Source organism: Aquarana catesbeiana, linkage group LG13, assembly GCF_042186555.1.
Source record: "Aquarana catesbeiana isolate 2022-GZ linkage group LG13, ASM4218655v1, whole genome shotgun sequence".
In the NCBI taxonomy this organism is placed as follows: Eukaryota; Metazoa; Chordata; class Amphibia; order Anura; family Ranidae; genus Aquarana; species Aquarana catesbeiana.
This window is the reverse complement of record NC_133336.1, coordinates 199,611,502-199,633,727: the sequence shown is the minus strand read 5'-3', so window position 1 is coordinate 199,633,727 and position 22,226 is coordinate 199,611,502. Positions and strand designations below refer to the sequence as shown.

General features: G+C 44.8%; 1 long non-coding RNA gene across 1 annotated transcript in view; it reads right to left on the bottom strand.

Moving 5' to 3' along the window:
• Positions 1–772: 772 nt before the first annotated feature.
• Positions 773–22,226, bottom strand: part of LOC141117059 (uncharacterized) — a 48,933-nt gene continuing 27,479 nt past the window's right edge. Inside the window, exon 3 of the long non-coding RNA XR_012237084.1 lies at positions 773–4,830. This is a non-coding gene — a long non-coding RNA (uncharacterized lncRNA). The remainder of the gene's footprint in view (positions 4,831–22,226) is intronic.

Sequence of the window (22,226 nt, the reverse complement as noted above, 5' to 3'; positions counted from 1 at the left end):
CAAGCTGCCAAGTGGCAGCCAAGAAACCTTAAGGATTTAGAGGCGATCTGTAAAGAAGAGTGGACCAAAATCCCTCCTGAGATGTGTGCAAACCTGGTCACCAACTACAAGAAACCTCTTACCTCTGTGCTTGCCAACAAGGGTTTCTCCACCAAGTACCAAGTTATGTTTTGCTTGGGGATCAAATACTTATTTTACTCACTGAACTGCAACTCCATTTATAATATATGTATCGTGTTTTTTTCTGGACTTTTGGTTGATATTCTGCCTCTATCATTAAAATACACCCTTCATTTTTTTGTAAGTGGGCAAACTTACAAACTCTGCAGCGGTTCAAGTAATTTTTTCTATATTATATATATTATATATATATTTATATATTGCATACATACATACATACATACATACATATATATATACACATCTCTGTATAATGCATAAACTTTACTTTGAAAATCTATCTTCATGTACAAACAATTGATCCAACAAGCAACTGTACAGTTTCAAGCAACACTTTGCTCTTTTGCACATGGTTTGAGACGAGCAAAGTGTTGCTCGAAACTGTACAGTTGCTTGTTGGATCAATTGTTTGTACATGAAGATAGATTTTCAAAGTAAAGTTTATGCATTATACAGAGATTTTTGCTGCTTATTGATGGATTGATTGGGGGCCGCTATTGATGTGATCTTGGTGTGGTGAGAAATGAATAACACAGCAGAAGTGACTCACTTTACTTTCAGTATTATATATACGTATGTACGTATGTATACGTATATATATATATATATATATATATATATATATATAGTAATTATTTCCATATCTATCTATCTATCTATCTATCTATCTATCTATCTATCTATCTATCTATCTATCTATCTATCTATCTATCTATCTATCTATCTATCTATCTATAGATAGATAGATAGATATGGAAATAATTACTGTATAAATAAGTAATATAATTTTTTCACTGTGCAAAAATTATAGGCAGGCATGAATGCAAACATGCAGTAAATGAAGATTGGTTTCAGAAATAGAAGTGCTAAAATTGCTTATGGACTGAAGAATCGATGGGCTGGAGATGTGGGGGAGCTGGAGGATGATGAATGGGAAGATGCGCTGGACAATTGTAAAACCGTGTCCACCAGACTCTCAGATCGCCTCACTCAACTTTACATTTTACATAGGTCATATTTGACTCCCGCCTGAATGATTAGATTCAAACCCAATCAAAGTCCTCTTTGCCCCAGATGCGTCAGCCCCTCTAGTTCCTTTTTCCATCTCCTATGGTCATGCCCGGTTAAACATGATTATTGGTCCCACATAGTGCGATTCATACATGATGAAATGGGATCCCCCCTTAGACTATGCCCCAAGCAATGCATACTGGGAATATTCCCAGATTCAGACTCAGACAAATTCCATATCATATTTCTAAAGGAAACACTGTTTATAGCCAGATTGCTCATAGCTAGAAAATGGCTGAGAATGGACCCACCAACACTCCAGGAATGGATAGCTGCCGTTAACAATGTCTTACCATACAAGAAAGAAATATATGCCCATAGGGGCTGCCCATCAAAATATGGGATTCCTGGTTAAACAACGCAACCACATGCAACACACTAACTGAAGCGATTCCAGACAGTTAACTATTCAATATACAGAATGATATGGTGATACACCTATTTAATGTAACATGTAACCATATGTCCAAACACTACAAATAATTGTCTGCATATGATTTGGTTATGTTGACCATAAAGGTCGAGATAGATATATTCTTTATTTTATTCAATGTTATGTATTTTCACATATGTCAATGTAGTATATGATCTGTAAATGTGTACTCTTCTTAAATAAACAACAGCGTTTTTCTGTAAAAAAGAAATAGAAGTGCTAATAGTTTATTTTTGTCAATTAACAAAATGGAAAATAAGGCTGCATTCACTCTTGTGCAATTTGTCATGTGACTGTTGCCATCAAAGTCCCATGACAAATCGCACACCATTCTTTTAAACGGCACCCGTTCAAAGCACTGCGACTTAAAGTCGCAGCGACTTCGAAAAAAAAAGGTGCCTGCACAACTTTGGTCCAACTTATGATGCGACTATGATCCATAGAATGTAAAGACGAATCAAAATTGCACCAAAAGTCGCATCAAAAGTCACGCTCCAAGTAGCATTGGAAATCAAGACATGCTTATGTGAAAAGGAGCCTAAATGAACAGAAGACAAATCCAAATCAAATCAATAGTTCACATGCGTTTTGAGCCTGTTCATTTTTTGGAAAGGGTCAGGGAGTTTTTTCCTGCAGCAGATTGCGTTTTTCATGTAATAGGCTTCAATGGACCCGTACCAAAAATGCAAGTGTTGTTTTTATTTGTTTCTGATGTGTTTTGCAGGGGGGGGGGGCTTTGGCTAATAAGGAAGTTTGACAGTTCTGTTCATGGAGTGCAAATTTGATGTGACCTTACACTCTCTGGCACTCAGGTCGCATCAAAGTCGCACACCATGAACAGAACTGTTATACTTCCTTATTGATAAAAAAAAAATGTGCAACGCTATGCAAAATAACACATATAAAGCTGTAAACAAATATAGTGTAACAGAATAAACGCATTTGACTTGATGGCAACAAGTGTACATACAAATCAAATAAATGATTTATGAAAAATATTTATTAAAAATGTTTGTATAAAAAAGTCCCATGTGAAAATCCATGCCAAGTGAAAAGGAATCCAGAGAACAGCAAATGTGACACCCAGAAAGTAATCACACTGGAGGCTTACCAGAAGGCCAGCAGCACTTACAGTGTCTCACAAAAGTGAGTACATCCCTCACATTTTAGTAAATATTTTGTTATATCTTTTCATGTGACCACCACCATGCTTGACTGTAGACAAGACACACTTGTCTTTGTACTCCTCACCTGGTTGCCTCCACACACGCTTGACACCATCTGAACCAAATAAGTTTATCTTGGTCTCATCAGACCACAGGACATGGTTCCAGTAATTCATGTCCTTAGTCTGCTTGTCTTCAGCAAGCTGTTTGTGGGCTTTCTTGTGCATCATCTTTAGAAGAGGCTTCCTTCTGGGACGACAGCCATGCAGACCAATTTGATGCAGTGTGCGGCGTATGGTCTAAGCGCTGACAGGCTGACCCCCCCACCCCTTCAACCTCTGCAGCAATGCTGGCAGCACTCATACGTCTATTTCCCAAAGACAACCTCTGGATATGACGCTGAGCACGTGCACTCAACTTCTTTGGTCGACCATGGCGAGGCCTGTTCTGAGTGGAACCTGTCCTGTTAAACCGCTGTATGGTCTTGGCCACCGTGCTGCAGCTCAGTTTCAGGGTCTTGGCAATCTTCTTATAGCCTAGGCCATCTTTATGTAGAGCAACAATTCTTTTTTTCAGATCCTCAGAGAGTTCTTTGCCATGAGGTGCAATGTTGAACTTCCAGTGACCAGTATGTGAGAGCGATAACACCAAATTTAACACACCTGCTCCCCATTCACACCTGAGACCTTGTAACACTAACGAGTCGCATGACACCGGGGAGGGAAAATGGATAATTGGGCCCAATTTAGACATTTTCACTTAGGGGTGTACTCAATTTTGTTGCCAGTGGTTTAGACTTTAATGGCTGTGTGTTGAGTTATTTTGAGAGGATAGCAAATTTACACCGCCGCCCCCCCTATCCATGCGTCTGGCCCCCTAATCTAAATGTGGGGCGCTGGACGCATGGATTCCAAGAGGCTCTAATAGGCTTTAAAAAAGAGTGGGTTCGGGGGTGCAGAGCACTGCGCCCTGAGCCCACCCAGTTGTGTGACCATAGTGAATGGATATTCACTGTGTCACACTGATTCTCCTCCAGCCAAACAGGAAGCGGGTTGTGAGACCTGTTTCATGATTGGGTGAAAGGAGAGGCGATCCTATTGGCCGCCTAGGAGGAGGATGGAGGAGACGCAGGGGAAGCCACGCCGCTGCGAAGCTGGGGAAGGAGATGCTGCCTGCTGCCCATAGGACCTAGATGGGGTAAGTGCGGTGATAGATCGATCGTCTGACTGGGGGGGGGTGCAGGAGTCTAGACTGACCGACAGAAATGGACGGATTGCCACCCCCCCCCCCTAAAAAATATGCCACCAGTTGCTGGATTCAATTTTCCTCTCCCCAGAGCCCTGGTCATGCTGGGATGTGTAGTTTCATTGCCAATCTGATACACAGGCTCAGTCTGTCATCTTCCACATATCTAAGTTCCTTCCAGCATGCTCTTGTTGACCCAGGATGCACAGCAGTCCATATTCCTTTCCTCTGTGTTCTCCAGGTGGTGGGCGGGGTTTCCCTCAAAGCTTTCTGTTTCTTCTAGCTCAGTACTGATCAGCGCCCTTCTCTATCTCTCCTCTGCAGCTGCCCAAGAAGAAGAGAAAAAGTGTAGGGGCAGAAGTAGCAGTAATCGCCCAGTCCATGCAGCTGCTTCTCTGTTGGCACTGCTGACTGTAACATGATATGTTTGTGATTCAGAAATAATCTCCATTCCAGGGATATTTTTATATCTTAAGTTTGCTGTGTATAGTCCTTCATAGTCATTGGTTATATTACAAAGTTTGACAAAAGTAATATTATGGGAACAAACCCTAAATGTTTGATTTAATACCGTGTGACTAGTTTTATCAATGTCATAAAAAGTAACTGCTTTTTTTGAATATGTCACTTCCACCATCTGTTCAGCAGTAATATTTTTCCTTGTCGCATATAAAGTAATATTTAATCCAGCTTTTGCTTCTATTGATATTCGGCCCTCAATAGTTTCCTTTATACCTAAGAAAGGAAATAAAATCCTGATTATTAAAACAATATGTTACTTATTTTTTACACATAAGTTGTTATTTCAATGTAGCGCAAATATGGGTGCTACTTCTAACACATTTATTTTAACAAAATCAAAAGATCTTCTTCCTCTTTTTTTTTGACCTCCGGAAGATTTACACCCCTTTGTGAAAAGGCTTATTTTTGCGATACTGCACTGTGTTACTTTAACTGAAAATTGTGCGGTCATGCGAGGCTGTACCAACACAAAATTGATGTCATTTTTTTCCCCCCACAAATAGAGCTTTCTTTTGGCGGTATTTGATCACCTCTGCTATTTTTTTCTTTTTTGCGCTATAAACAAAAAAACACAGTCAATTAAAAAAAAAAAAAAAAAAAAAAAAAAAAAAAATATATATATATATATATATATATATATATATATATATATATATATATATATATATATTTGCTTTCTGCTATAAAACATATCCAATAAAAACATGTAAAAAAAAATCGAATTTCTTCATCAGTTTAGGCCAATATGTATTCAGCTACTTATTTTTGATAAAACAATCCTGACAAGCGTATATGAGGGATGAGCCAGATGTTCGAGTTGAACGCAAGTTCGACTCGAACATCAGGTGTTCACCCCGTTCGCAAATAGCGAACATTATGGGGCGGTTGCGCAAATTCGAGCGCTGCGGAACGCCCCTTAATGCACTGGGAGATCGCAGTGCATTGACGTCTGATGATTGGCCAAAGCATGCGCCTGACCTACATGCTTTGGCCAATCACAGCTCACTCTGCTGTAAGAGCCAAGATTGGCCAAAGGCAAGGTTCCTTTAGCCAATCATGGCTAAGGGGGCTAAGTCCACGCCCCACACTATATAAGGCTGCTTACACGGCAGCCGTATGTAGTGTTATAATTGAGAGAATGTTAGCTAGAGGCAGATTAGTTAGTGGCGTGCAGGCAGTTCAAATTTATATATATATATATATATATATATATATATATATATATATATATATACACATATACAGGGCTTTTTTTCAGGGGGAACTTGGTGGAACTCAGTTCCACCACCTCTGGCTCAGACCCTTTGGTGCCTGCTCACCACAATCATTTGTAAACACAGAAGTCTGGTTTCTGTGTTTACAAGTGACAGCTCTGCACTCTGTGTGTAACCCCCATGAACTCTGCACTCTGTATGTAATGCAATCCTGATATTTAATGCCCCTTTAAGACCCTCCTACTGTTTGTGAAATATGACCACAGCCACTATTTAATGTGATTTTGGAGGGTGTGTGTGGGGGGAGGGGTTTTGGGGGGTAGTGGTTGATATCCAGCACCTATTGTTTGAGAAAAAAAGCCCTGCATATATACATATATACACACACACACACACACACACATAAAAAAGTCTACACACCCCTGGTAAAATGTCAGGTTTCTGTGATGTAAAGTGAGACAAAGAGAAATGATTTCAGAACTTTTTTCACCTTTAATATGACCTATAAACTGTACAACTCAGTTGAACAACAAATGAAATGAGTAAAACTAAAATAATATGGTTACATAAGTGTGCACACCCTTAAACTAATACTTTGTTGAAGCACCTTTTGATTTTATTACAGCACTCAGTCTTTTTGGGTAACAGCATGGCACATCTTGACTTGGCAATATTTGCCCACTCTTCATTGCAAAAACACTCCAAATCTGTCAGATTGCGAAGGCATCTCCTGTGCACAGCCCTCTTCTGATCACCCCACAGATTTTCACTGGGATTCAGGTCTGGGCTCTGGCTGGGCCATTCCAAAACTTTAATCTTCTTCTGGTGAAGCCATTCTTTTGTTCATTCGGATGTATGCTTTGGGTTGTTGTCAGAGCTGATCCGCCCTATACGCTCACTACGCAAGCTGCGTAGGGCCCCGCTGCTGTGGGGGGGCCCCCAAGACCCAGCATCCCCCCCTGCACGGGCGGGCAGGGCCCGGGGGCAGGGTGGAAATTTCCCCCCAGGCCGTCTACATTATCTTTAAAACGACCACGGGCCATGGCGCTGGCTGTGTTATTTTTTTTTTTTTCCTAGATGTCGGCCGCGGCTCTGGCTGTCTGTTAATTTTTTTTTTGCTAGATGTCGGCCGCCGATTGGCTAGCTGGCTGCTGCTGCACAGGCTGCGCTGCATTGTGGGAGTTGTAGTCTTGCTGCGCTAAAGGTAAGGACCTTATCAACGCAGCAAACTACAACTCCCACCTCCCAGGAGTCTCAGAGGCAGGTCATGTGGCACGTCAGGGGAGGGTACGAGCGGCGTCAAGAACGTCCCGTCCCATGTGACTTGCTGAGCTTGTGGGCTGGGGCTGGGTGCTGGCTGCAGAGAAGAGAAGAGACTTGACATGACAGGACAGAATCATCACCCCCCCCCCCCCGAAGAGGTGCAAGGACCTGGCTCTCCATGGAAACACACAGCCCTCCCCCACCTGAAGTAAGGTGTGATGACCTCTGTTGTGAATAAAACTTATTTACTGTATCCCCTTCAGTAGTAAATTTAAGAAATGATGCATAGCAACAAGCTGCATTGATGGGCACTGTCTGCATTGGTGAGGCTGCATTAAGGGCACTAATCAGGCTGCGTTGATAGGCACTGATGAGGCTGCATTGACATTGATCAGGCTGCACTGACAGGCACTGTCTGAATTGATCAGGCTGCACTGATGGGCACTGATCAGGCTGCACTGATGGGCACTCTTTGCACTGGTGAGGCTGTACTGATGGGCACTGTCTGCACTGGTGAGGCTGCACGGATGGGCAAGTGTAAGTGGAGGCTCTCTGGGGACCCTGATGTAGGGGGATACTCTCTGGGGACCCTGATGTAGGGGGATACTCTCTGGGGACCCTGATGTAAGTAGGGAGGCTCTCAGGGGACTCTGATGTAAGGATGGGCTCTCTGAGGACACTGATGTAAGGGGGGCTTTCTGGGGACCCTGATGTAAGGGGAGGCTTTCTGGGGACCCTAATGTAAGGGGAGGCTCTCTGGGGACCCTAATGTAAGGGGAGGCTTTCTGGGGACCCTGATGTAAGGGGAGGCTTTCTGGGGACCCTAATGTAAGGGGAGGCTTTCTGGGGACCCTGATGTAAGGGGAGGCTCTCTGGGGACCCTGATCTAGGGGGAGACTCTCTGAGGACACTGATTTAAGGGGGGCTCTCTTGGGACCCTGATGTAAGGAGGGGCTTTCTGGGGACCCTGATGTAAGGGGGAGGCTCTCTGGGGATCCTGATTTAAGGGGAGGCTCTCTGGGGACCCTAATGTAGGGGGGGACTCTCTGGGGACCCTGATGTAATATATATATTGTTGTACTTATTCTTTGACTGTTTTGTTTAAAGGAGGGAGGATTGCATTGGGAGCACTGAAGTGTCAGGTGTGACTGTGTGGCAATTGAAGTTCCTCTTCATGTTTAGCTTTCTAGCAGAAGCCTGAAGGTTTTGTGCTAATATTGACTGGTATTTGGAACTGGTAATAATCCCCTCTACCTTGACTAAGGCCCCTGTTCCAGCTGAAGAAAAACAAAGTATGACGCTGCCACCACCATGCTTCATGTGGGTATGGTAATATTTTGGTGATGTGGGTGATATATATATACACACACACACACACAGTGCAGTGTACAGTTTATACAGTGCCCACCAATGTAAGGGACATTCTTCCCAATGATCACCAATGTAAGGGACATTCTTCCCTCTGACCACCAATGTAAGGAGGATTCTTCCCACTGACCACCAATGTAAGGAGCATCTTTGCTACTGACCACCAATGTGAGGGACATTCTTCCCACTGATCACCAATGTAAGGAGAATTCTAATCACTGATCACCAATGTAAGGAGGATTCTTTCCACTGACCACCAATGTAAGGAGCATTCTTCCCACTGACCACCAATATAAGGAGCATTCTTCGCACTGACCACCAATGTAAGTAACATTCTACCCACTGACCACCAATATAAGGAACATTCTCCCCACTGATCACCAATGTAAGGAGCATTCTTCCCTCTGACCACCAATGTAAGGAGGATTCTTTCCACTGACCACCAATGTAAGGAGCATTCTTCCCACTGACCACCAATATAAGGAGCATTCTTCGCACTGACCACCAATGTAAGTAACATTCTACCCACTGACCACCAATGTAAGGGACATTCCTCCCACTGACCACCAATGAAAGGGACATTCTTCCCACTGACCACCAATGTAAGGAGCATTCTTCGCACTGATCACCAATGTAAGTAACATTCTACCCACTGACCACCAATGTAAGTGACATTCTTCCCTCTGACCACCAATATAAGGAGGATTCTTCCCACTGACCACCAATGTAAGGAGCATTCTTCCCACTGACCACCAATGTAAGGAGCATTCTTCCCACTGACCACCAATGTAAGGAACATTATTCTCACTGACCACCAATGTAAGGAACATTCTTCCCACTGACCACCAATGTAAGGAACATTCCTCCCACTGACCACCAATGTAAGGAACATTCCTCCCACTGACCACCTATGTAAGGAACATTCTTCCCACTGACCACCAATATAAGGAGCATTCTTCCCACTGACCACCAATGTAAGGAGCATTCTTCGCACTGATCACCAATGTAAGTAACATTCTACCCACTGACCACCAATGTAAGTGACATTCTTCCCTCTGACCACCAATATAAGGAGGATTCTTCCCACTGACCACCAATGTAAGGAACATTCTTCTCACTGATCACCAATGTAAGGAACATTCCTCTCACTGACCACCAATGTAAGGAACATTCCTCTCACTGACCACCAATGTAAGGAACATTCTTCCCACTGACCACCAATGTAAGGAACATTCTTCCCAATTTTTCTTTATTAAAAGTCTTGCAATCAATAAGCATAAACACAATTTTATATTGTCGGACTCTCAGACTTTTCACTGGCCCGCCATCTTCCCAGCATTACAGAAAAGGCCTGAAACAAGATTGAAAAATACCCACCCATCCCAGCGGGTTCTCTTCTAGCATGTTACCAAGATTGTAAGCAGAGAAAAGAAAACTATTGGGTTGACCATTCCTAGGCCCTCCTGCTTGGACAAGTAAGTTACATTGCGTTTGATCAGGTTCAGCCTATTTCCCCATAACAGTTGGAAAAAACAGCTTCACACCCTTGCATAAAGAGATGATGGCAAGATACAGACGAAGCTGACATATAAAAAGATTGGGACCAGGTACGTTTTGATCAAGTCAACCCTCTCCCTCAAGGAAGGCTTCCATTTCTTCCAGCTTGCTACTTTGGCATTGGCACACACCAACCTGCTTTCCCAATTTTGATGACCATAGTCACCGGGACCAAATTTGATGCCCAACACTTTAATTTCCTGCTGGGGCTCTGGGAAGGTGCTGGTCCTCACCAATCCAGAAAACTTCACTCTTTTCATGGTTGACTTTAGAACCAGAAGCCTCCGTGTACTGTTCTATCATAGAGACCACCTCCTGCGCCTCCTCCGTCCCAGAGACAATAACAGACACATCATCGGCATAGGCCACGACCTTCAAAGGCGGCACGTCAGCAATGTCCAAAGGAGCCCCGCACAAAGATCCACTCTCTAGCCTTCTTATGAAGAGGTCGATTGTGAATACATATAGCAGGGGGCTCAGAGGACATCCCTGGCGCACACCAGAGCCAACCTCAAAAGGCCGTCCAACCCAACCATTAAATAGTGGGAAGTAGGGGTGCAACGCATCGTCACCGATCCGTGATCCGAACGGGCCAACCTGTTCGGATCGGCACACCCGCGATCCGCAGAGCGCTCCGCGGCCTCAGGTTTTAGGAAAGGCCGCGGCTTCGGCCTAGCTCCGGAGCCGCGGCCATCTTGGTACACCCGGCGGCGCTGAGCATCATGCTGACGTCATCACCCCGCCCCCAACTCGTGGGTTTGGCGGCTTCTCTAAACCAAGGTATGACTAACAGGTACAGCACTAATGTATACAGTGGGAAGTCTGTGTGGATATTACAGTGGGGGACATCACATGTGGACTGGCTATATTACAGTGGGGGACATGGACTGGCTATATATTACAGTGGGGGACATGGACTGGCTATATATTACAGTGGGGGACATGGACTGGCTATATATTACAGTGGGGGACATGGACTGGCTATATATTACAGTGGGGGACATGTGGACTGGCTATATAGTACAGTGGGGGACATGTGGCTATATTACAGTGGGGGACATGTGGCTATATTACAGTGGGGGACATGTGGCTATATTACAGTGGGGGACATGTGGACTGGCTATATTACAGTGGGGGACATGTGGCTATATTACAGTGCGGGACATGTGGCTATATTACAGTGCGGGACATGTGGCTATATTACAGTGGGGGACATGTGGCTATATTACAGTGGGGGACATGTGGCTATATTACAGTGCGGGACATGTGGCTATATTACAGTGCGGGACATGTGGCTATATTATAGTGGGGGACATGTGGCTATATTACAGTGGGGGACATGTGGCTATATTACAGTGCGGGACATGTGGCTATATTACAGTGGGGGACATGGGGCTATATTACAGTGCGGGACATGTGCCTATATTATAGTAGGGGACATGTGGCTATATTACAGTGGGGGACATGTGGCTATATTACAGTGGGGGACATGTGGCTATATTACAGTGCGGGACATGTGGCTGTATTACAGTGGGGGACGTTAAATGTGAAAATCAGAGGTGTTCTGTCACATTAGCAACCATGTAAGGTCGGCAGGTTTGCTGTTGCTTTTAAAATCTAACATCTAAACAGTCTGTCCGATCTACAAATACTGTATTTATGCATATAAGCTCCGTTTTGTGTTGAAAATAGCTTTTAAATCTAAAACTCCGGTGGGTGTAACAAGATTTGTGTGTTTGTTTGTTTGTTTTTTTGTTTGTTTTTTTGTTTTGTTTTTTTGCTGATCCGAAAATGATCCGATCCGTGACTCTGATCCGAGGATCGATCCGATCCGTGAGTTTTTTGATCCGTTGCACCCCTAGTGGGAAGCTCTCAGCCCCTCTATATAATGTTTTCAGCCAATCTTTAAACCTCCCCTGCATGCCATATCTGCCAAGTAGCAAATACAGGTACTCGTGATTGACTCTATCAAAAGCCTTCGCCTGATCCAATTCCAGCAAGTAATTTCTCCATCCAGCAGCTCTGCATCCTTCCAAAGCCTCCCGGACAGCTAAAACTGCTGAAAAGGTACTTCTACCTTGGACCGAACAGTGCTGATGACTGGACAACAAATCGCCTGCTACTGATGACAAGCGCCAAAAAAGAATCTTCGCCAAGATCTTTCTATCAACATTGAGAAGACTGATGTTCTCAATTATTAAGACACCAGTTCTCAATTATTGTAGAATTCAGCTGTCAACCCATCTTGCCCCAGCGATTTTTTTGGTAGCCAGCTTCTCTAGAGCATGAACTACCTCATCCACTGAAATTGGTTCTGTCAAATCCATCAAAGGCAATTTCCATTTCCCAGTCCTGGAGTAGAGTCCAGAAAGCTTTCCATCCTGTCCCGACAAAGGTCCTTTCTTCCCAGAAGGTCTGCGTAATATGACCTGAAGGTCTCCAGGATCCCTGATCTGGACTTCACCAGGGAACCCGTACTATCCCTGAGGCCTATGACCGTCTTAATTACTATGCTTTGCTTACAGTTCTGGTAAGGATCAGGCGAGTGATATTTTCCATAATCCCTCTCCAGAACCAAGGAGGCATGCCGGTCGTATTGACACTTCCTAAGAAGCTTCACCTCAGAGATCTCCCCTGGTTCTCCTCTGTACGAGACAAGACGATCAAGCTTCCTCTGCAAATGCTGGTAGGCAATGTACATACCAAGCTGCTTCTTACTTATGGCCTTGAAAAGTCCAATTGTGCTTTGTTTCACAAGTTCCCACCACTCTGACTTACTGCTGCAAAAGTCCAGAATAGCAACCTGTGCCTGAAAAAAATCCTCAAAGGATCGTGTTACCTCTACATCTTCCAGGAGAGCCAAATTCAGTTTCCAGGTACCCCTTCCCCTGGGTGGAGTGTTCGAGGCATTCAGAGTCACAGACAGCATAAAGTGGTCAGAGAACTCCATCGCCCTCAACACAGGAGCTGAGAAAGCAGAGTTCTCTTTTTTTTAAAAAAAAACTATCTATCCTACTCTGACTATTCCCTCTCTGAAATGTGAATCCCATGATGCCAGGGCAGTGCTTAATATGCACATCTACCAGGCCTGCTTGTCTCACCATATCTCTAAGAAAAACGCTTTCGTAACCCAGCCTGTCTATGGAGCCTCTCCTGTCTTCAGGCCTAATTATGGTGTTAAAGTCACCTCCTAAGACAACCTGCTGGGACGTAAAAAGGAAGGGCTTGATCTCTGTGAGGAGGCATATTCTGCCCCATTTTGACTGCGGTCCATAGATATTGATCAGGCGCAGGTCCTGCCCCCTAACAGAGATGTCTAAGACCATGCATCTCCCCATTTCTACCTCACTTACCCGCCGGCATGTTACCATACTGCACCTCCACTCCCTTTTTGCTAGATGGACATCGGCCAAACTATTGAGCCAGGTCTCTTGCAAAAATAAAATCTCAGTATCAAACTCGCTGAGCAAAAATAAGGCAATATCACGAGCTCTTGCGGATTTAATGCTGGCGACATTAATGGTTGCCACCTTTAACGGAGTGGGAACTGCCATCAGGATGATTGGGGTAGTCGTTTCTTAACTGTTACCACACTCTCATCACCCGAAACAGCTCTCTTTAGACTACAGTACATGATTCCCCCTCATCCATGGATCAGTGCCCATTGAGGGCACTGATTGGCATCCATTGTGGGCACTGATTGGCATCCCTGGTGGTCTCAGAGGAGCAGCTGACAGACGCGAGTGAGGAAAAGCCGATCACCGGCTCTTCCTGTTTACACTGTGATCAGCTGTGATTGGACACGGCTAATCACGTGGTAAAGAGTCCCCATCAGAGACTCTTTACCTAGATTAGACTGACACACCGCAACAACGAGGAGCGCGCAGTGGCTTAATACCCCAAAGACGTCATATGATGTCCGGTCAGGATATTGAAACCACTTTGCCGCCGTCATTTTGCTATATGGCAGGCGGTAGTGGTTAATTGTAGAAAGTGATTACCCCATTAGGACTTTTAAGGCAGAATGTGGGAAACAGTAAAGATATATATAACAACAATTATAAAATGTATACAGTTTTATTAGAATTGATGAAAGAAAGTTGACCGCATGGTCTACCACGTGGTCAACTTTATTTTATCAATTCTAATAAAATTTTGCATACTTTTTATAATTTTTGTTATAGACATATTTACTGTTTCACACATTCTTAAAAGTCCCAATAGGGGTAATAATTTTCTACAATTAAACTGGTTCTGGAAAATTGGAGAACATTCTGGAAGCTAGAGGGCGAAGGCTAGGAGGGTCCCTTTTACGGTTGGAACATTTTACTAAAGCCAAACCCAAACACTTTGGGGGCACACAGTATGTTTTTTTTTTTTTTGGAGTATACACTATAGGATTGCAAAAGACCTGGGACACTTTAGGGTGCCCCAATGAGAGTAGTAATGCAGTTTAGCACACAACAACCAAAAGTGGGTGTGGCCAAATTGTGAGAGATTTATACATGGAACGCAGAAGTGAGGAATATTTAAAGTGGTAGTAAACCGCTATTACCGCTTTTTTTTTAACCTTGCAAGGCAAAGACATAATGTGCTAGTATGCATAACATGCTAACACATTATGAAATGCTTACCTTAGAACGAAGCCCTCCAGTGGCACGCTGTCACCACTGAAGTGCTTCCATCTTCACCCAGTTTTCCTTCCGGTTCGCTTTCTCCGGCCGTCTGATTAGCTACGCTGCAATGATGTCACTCCCACAGAGTCAAAAACTGTGGCACTGAGCTCTGAAGGGACGGCATGGGTATGCCGTCCCTTCAGAGTGCATGTGCCAGTGACATGCAGTCTGAATATCTCCTAAACAGTACAGGTTTGGGAAATATCCACTGTACATGTCACAGCTGTGACAGGAGTCACTTTGGGCAGGGGGCCCGTGGAACCCAGCTTCCCTTGTAAAGCTTGGGAAACCCTGGTTTCAGCTCCCCATGCCTCTTTTATGTGTAAGTTACCCTGTGTCTGTTAGGAGCACAGGGTGACTGAGAAAATGATGGACAGCTACTTAGTGGACACTGAGACTGTGGTTTGGATTACTGTGCCCCATCAAATGCTGCCACTGTGCCCGTCAAATAGTGCCACTGTGCCCCATCAAATGCTGTCACTGTGCCCCATCAAATGCTGCCACTGTGCCCATCAAATGTTGCCACTGTGCCCATCAAATGTTGCCACTGTGCCCATCAAAAGCAGCCATGGTGCCCATCAAACGCAGCCACTGTGCCTATCAAACGCTGCCACTGTGCCCCATCAAATAGTGCCACTGTGCCCATCAAATGCTGTCACTGTTCCCATCAAATGCTGCCACTGTGCCCCATCAAATGCTGCCACTGTGCCCATCAAATACTGCCACTTTGCCCCATCAAATGCTGCCATTGTGCCCCATAAACTGTTGCCACTGTGACCCCCCCACCCGCTCGCCGTCTGCCCGGCACTTTCCCTAGGAAAAAGGTTTAGCCCCATGGATATTGTGGACACAGAGAGAAGTACAAATAGGGTACGCCAAAAATTAAGTAAAAAATCTATGAGCTTTTATTAATACAAAAATAGACAATACAATATAAATGTACAATAATCACCTAAAAACAATAGAACACATAACAATTGAATGAAACAGCTGCTAAACTTGGAACACACCACAAATCAAGACTGGAGGTCAGGCTAATGGGGTGTGTATGCCAAGGTACCCAACATGTTTCGGAAAGCAAGAGGGGGGATTTTTTGACATGTATATTTCCTTCTTTAGGGGTTACAAGAAAGCGTGCTATTCCATTTCTATTAAGAAAGAAGGGAGGGGGGAGTATGTCAGTGTTAGAGTAACATTTACTATTGATTACAGTAGACTGATTTGGCATAGCAACAGTATGGTACATGTAATCGATGGAATAAGTGTATCCTATACTTACAAATCTGTGTTTTAGTTCAACCGTACAAGTCAGTAGGTGAAACGTCAGGCCCTGGATATTGCTGGGCTGCACTTCCAAAATGCATTCATATAGTTTGGGGTGTTTGGAGAATCAATCCCATGTAGCTGGGGTGCAAACTAAAACAGTTGCAACTAGATAGATGGAAACAGGTCCAGTAGTCGCCCTGAAGCGATCCAACAAAGCTCACGGGGATAACCCCTAACTAATGAAGACGGATGTCTGGTAAAAAAAAATAACAGAATATATGTATAAGGAAAGTAATATAACTGTATGTTAACAGTCCTCCATTGGGTTAAGTGAACATAGATTAGTCACAACCCATAGGAGGGCAATGTATTGCAAGAATACAAGAGTGGCAGGAGCTGGGAAATAAGCAGTTTCCATTACCTGTGATTCAGATGTCATACCACATTCACAGAGATCCCTGGCTTTCCCTGGCTGTGTAACAATTAATGCTCACACTGACAGGCATATATACGCCCAGGGGTCAAAGACAAGCCAATCAGAGCTCTTCATTGTTTAGGTCATGGAGGGGAAATCACAGGCGCCGGGGATCATCAGCTGATGTCTCCCCCAATCACCTGTGTTTAAACTGCAGTGTTTATCCTCATGACACAGCACAGGAAGCACCTCCATGGTTAACAGAGGACAGAATTAAAATTAGACTTGAGAAACTTAACATTAATAAATCACCGGGACCAGATGGCTTGCATCCGAGGGTACTTAGGGAACTCAGTCAAGTGATTGCCAGACCGTTGTTCCTAATTTTTACAGATAGTCTACTGACTGGAATGGTACCAGCTGATTGGAGAAAAGCCAATGTAGCACCAATATTTAAAAAGGGCCCAAAATACATCCCTGGGAATTACAGACCAGTTAGCCTAACATCAATAGTATGTAAACTCTTGGAGGGGATGATAAGGGACTATATACAAGATTTTAGTAATAAGAACGGTGTCATTAGCAGTAATCAGCATGGATTCATGAAGAATCGTTCTTGCCAAACCAATCTATTAACCTTCTATGAGGAGGTGAGTTGCCATCTAGATATAGGAAGGCCCGTAGACGTGGTGTATCTGGATTTTGCAAAAGCATTTGTCACAGTTCCCCATAAACGTTTACTGTACAAAATAAGGTCCATTGGCATGGACCATAGGGTGAGTACATGGATTGAAAACTGGCTACAAGGGCGTGTTCAGAGGGTGGTGATAAATGGGGAGTACTCAGAATAGTCAGGGGTGGGTAGTGGGGTTCCCCAGGGTTCTGTGCTGGGACCAATCCTATTTAATTTGTTCATAAACGATCTGGAGGATGGGATAAACAGTTCAATCTCTGTATTTGCAGATGATACTAAGCTAAGCAGGGCAATAACTTCTCCGCAGGATGTGGAAACCTTGCAAAAAGACCTGGACAAATTAATGGGGTGGGCGACTACATGGCAAATGAGGTTCAATGTAGAAAAATGTAAAATAATGCATTTGGGTGGCAAAAATATGAATGCAATCTATACACTGGGGGGAGAACCTCTGGGGGAATCTAGGATGGAAAAGGACCAGGGGGTCCTAGTAGATGATAGGCTCAGCAATGGCATGCAATGCCAAACTGCTGCTAACAAAGCAAACAGAATATTGGAATGCATTAAAAGGGGGATCAACTCCAGAGATAAAACGATAATTCTCCCGCTCTACAAGACTCTGGTCCGGCCGTACCTGGAGTATGCTGTCAAGTTCTGGGCACCAGTCCTCAGGAAGGATGTACTGGAAATGGAGCGAGTACAAAGAAGGGCAACAAAGCTAATAAAGGGTCTGGAGGATCTTAGTTATGAGGAAAGGTTGCGAGCACTGAACTTATTCCCTCTGGAGAAGAGACGCTTGAGAGGGGATATGATTTCAATTTACAAATACCGTACTGGTGACCCCACAATAGGGATAAAACTTTTTCGCAGAAGAGAGTTTAACAAGACTCATGCCCACTCATTAAAATTAGAAGAAAAGAGGTTTAACCTTAAACTACATAGAGGGTTCTTTACTGTAAGAGCGGCAAGGATGTGGAATTCCCTTCCACAGGCGGTGGTCTCAGCGGGGAGCATTGATAGCTTCAAGAAACTATTAGATAAGCACCTGAATGACTGCAACATACAGGGATATATAATGCAATACTGACACATAATCACACACATAGGTTGGACTTGATGGACTTTTTTCAACCTCACCTACTATGTAACTAAGAATGCGTATCGGCCTAAACTGAGGAAAAAAATGTTTTTTTTATATATTTTTTGGGGATATTTATTATAGCAAAAAGTAAAAAATATAGCTTTCCTGACAGGCTCCATGGCAGCATACGTGTGGGTAGGCTCCGCCTCCATAACTACCCAATAGGACCCCCTCTCCCATAAATCTTTGCTCTAGGCTGCTATCCATGTTCCTTTTTTGTCCTCCTCCGTAGGACCAGGTGTTGGTTCTCCTACCTGAAGATAAATCCTCCCTACGATCGATGATGCCGAGTGCCTAAGATTCCTCCGATAGGCCCTGACTGTTAAGCAGGGTATGGAGTGTAAAGCAGAGTAGCGCTGAAGATTGGATCGGTTCGTCTATGTGCGCACGGTCTATTGCCTAATGTTTCAGGCGACCATTATCTGCTGCCAAGTCCGGTGTGTATGTGTATGGAAGGCGTTCCTCGGCCCAGGTGATCGTAGGTGGAGTGGTAAAGTTTTTTTTTTATTTCATTCACATATGGCAGCAGTGTTTATGTGTATCATACCTCTGTGTGTTTTCTTCCTGCTTCCTGGTGTCCTAGATTGGCGCTGACGCTCTCTGCGTTCCAGCAGCCGCTCTCTCTGTGACTTCCGGGTACCGGCGTGCGTTCTGCGCATGCGCGGACCCAATACGAAGTCGAGGCTTGGTTCGCGCATGCGCGCGAGCGTCTCGCGTCTGACGTCGGCGATGACGTCACGGGCGCCACTTTTAAAAGCTGTGAGAAGCTTTCAGAGCCCTGGGAATGATCGTGGGGGATACAGCGACTTCCCGGGGCTACTATCTTGGCGGTTCAAGGTAAGACAATCTCTATTGTCTGGGGTTGGAGGTCTGTTGTCAGTCAGCTGATCCTGTGAATCTGTCTCTGCAGCTTCCTATTGTATTGACATTATGGACTCCTCACTGCCCCCTAGTGGCCAGCCCGCTTGTAGCAGGTATGTTTGCAGTTTTGCCTTTCTGCCTGTACAAGGATTGAGAGTAGGACACCAGCTGATTTTCTTTTCTATCTTCTCTGTGTTTCTTTCCTCACAGCCCTACTAGGTCTGATCCACACCGTAGTTCTCATAAAGGAAGTGGATCATCAAAATCACACCACCGGCAATCTTCCTCCAGGTCTAGCCATCATAAATCTTCCAGATCTGAACAGCGCAATAAGAATCCTTCTCACCCCCCTTCATCTCACTCTAAAGAGAGTTCAGGGAAATCATGCTGGGGATGTAGGATGCCTGTTCCAACAGACAAATCTCTCTGTGATCACTGCTTTTCTAAAGCCGCAGATGAGAGGGATGGTGCAGACCAGCGTTTGGAATCTATGGTTAGGCGGGTTGTGAAAGAATCTCTACAGGAGAGAGAAGCCCAGCAGCCCCGTGATTCCCCATCAGACCCATTATGCCCTCCAGTGGGCGAAGGTTCTGTGCATGAGACATGGGATTCCTCCCAACCAAGTCACCCTTCTGCTCCTGTTTCAGACAGCGAATCGGATCTGGAAGATCCTGGCGTGGGGTTTGAGTACGCTTTAGTTCCTTCTTTGGTAAAGGCAGTAAAGGAGGCCCTGAAGTGGGAAGATCCAGTTACTTCCCCCCCAAAACAGAGGAAGTTTTTTAAGCAGCTCAATAAGGAGCGACAATATTTTCCTTTTCTCTCTGAGCCAGGTGAGGTCATTTCTGAAGAATGGAGCAAAATGGACAAGAAAAGTTCCATGCAGTCAAAGGTCTCGAAACTATATCCTTTCAAGGAAGAGGAAGTAAAGCACCTTGAATCAGCCCCATTAGTGGATGCGGCTTTAATGAGACTAGCAAGATATGTAACGCTTCCCTTGGAAGACACTGTATCTTTTAAAGATCCTTTGGAAAGGCGAATTGATGCAGATTTAAAGAAGATCTACCTGACGTCAGGAATGGCATGTAAGCCAGTACTTGCAATAGCTGCAGTTTCCAAAGCTTTGGAATCTTGGTCTGATAATGTGGATGAGTTCTTAAGAGGTATCTCTACTGAAACAGCTAAAGATTCTCCTATCCAAGAGATCAGGCTGGCATCAGCTTTTCTTGGGGAGGCATCTATTGATGTCATCCGCCTGATGTCCCGGTAGTGCCATAACCCGGGCCACAGGTGGGAAGTCTGGTTTCCTCCCTCAAGACAGACGCCTACAAAATCAGAAACGCAATTTTCCTAGAAGACAAAACTCTGATCGCGCTAGGGATGCGCGCAGCTACAGACCTGGTCGGGAGTTCTCTAGATCCTGGAAAGCCAGGCAGTCTTCTTTCAAGAAACCCGTAAAAGGGGGTTCCTCTGGTAACCAGGACGCCACAAAGTCCTTTTGAGATTGGGCCCGCTCAGGCATGCCAGGTGGGGGCTCGTCTTCGCCACTTCGGGCATGTCTGGGCGGCCTCAATTCGAGATTACTGGACCGTCAAGACGGTCTCCTCCGGTCACAAGTGGGTTTTCAGCAATACCCCAAGACTCAGATTTGTTCCCACAGCTCTTCCAGGTTCAGAAGAGAAAAAGCAGGTCCTATTAACCTACGTGAGCTGTTTATTGGATCAAGGCGCAGCCGTCCCTGTTCCAGAAGACGAACAAGGCAAAGGCATGTATTCTCCTCTGTTCATGATACAGAAGAAAAACGGTACATGGAGGCCAGTAATAGATTTGACACATCTCAATTCTTTTATCCGAAAAGAAAATTCAAAATGGAATCTTTAATTACGATCCAACACTCAATACATCTGGGAGATTGGATGATTTCAATCGATCTGAAAGATGCATACTTTCATGTGCCAGTTGCAACAGAATTTCAGCAGTACTTCCGCTTTGCGGTAGGCAATCAACATCTGCAGTTTACATGTCTACCCTTCGGCCTAACAACGTCACCTCGGGTCTTCTCAAAGGTCCTGTTGTCAGTTGTGGCTCTACTCCGTATCAAAGGGGTTCGTCTCCACCACTATTTAGACGACCTACTTCTCCTAGCTCAGAACGAAGATCAACTGTTAGAGCACAGGAGCTTAGTCATCTCCACCTTGCAGGAATTCGGGTGGCTTCTGAATCTAGAGAAGAGCCATTTAGAGCCAACACAATCTCTGGTGTTTCTAGGGGCTCACTTCAACACATTGGAAGGCACCATCTCCCTTCCAGAGGAGAAGATTGGAGTGATTCGGGACAGAATACACGCAGCCCTAGCGTCGTCTCACCTCTCAGCTCTCCAATGCCTGAAAGTAATTGGCACAATGACAGCTACCATTCCTATGGTGAAGTGGGCCCAATGGCATACACGACCCTTCCAAAAAGGGTTCCTTCAGCAATGGGATTCTTCCAGCCAAGTCCAGCGCATACACCTTACGTCATCCATGAGGACGTCTCTTCTTTGGTGGCTTCAAGGGAAGAATCTGCGCAATCACCATTTAATCATGCCCATCTCATGGGTCACGTTAACCTCGGATGCCAGCAGTCGAGGTTGGGGCGCTCACTGCCTTTCAGAAGTGGCGCAAGGCCGATGGGGTTTTTCCGCTCGGGGGATTGTCTCCAACATCCTGGAGCTGAAGGCCGCCTTTCAGGCACTCCTGTCATTTCGTCACCTAATAGAAGGTTCATCTGTGATGCTAAGGTTGGACAATACAACCGCGGTGGCTTACATAAAGAAGCAAGGTGGAACCCGCAGCTGGTCGCTGCTACAGGAAGTAGAGCCAATAATGAGCTGGGCTCAGAAATATTTGTCCAACATCTCGGCAGTTTACATTCCGGGGGTCCAGAATGTACAGGCAGACTTCCTCTCGAGAGTACAAATGGACAACAACGAGTGCTCTCTCCACAGAGAGGTGTTCGAGTGGCTTCTGACCCTGGGAGTACTTCCAGAGGTCGATCTATTTGCTTCTCCATGCAATCACAAGATGCCCAGATATTATTCGAGGTTCAGAGACCCTCAGGCTTACGGGATAGATGCTCTCTCAGAGCGTTGGAAGTTTCAGAAGGCTTATGCCTTCCC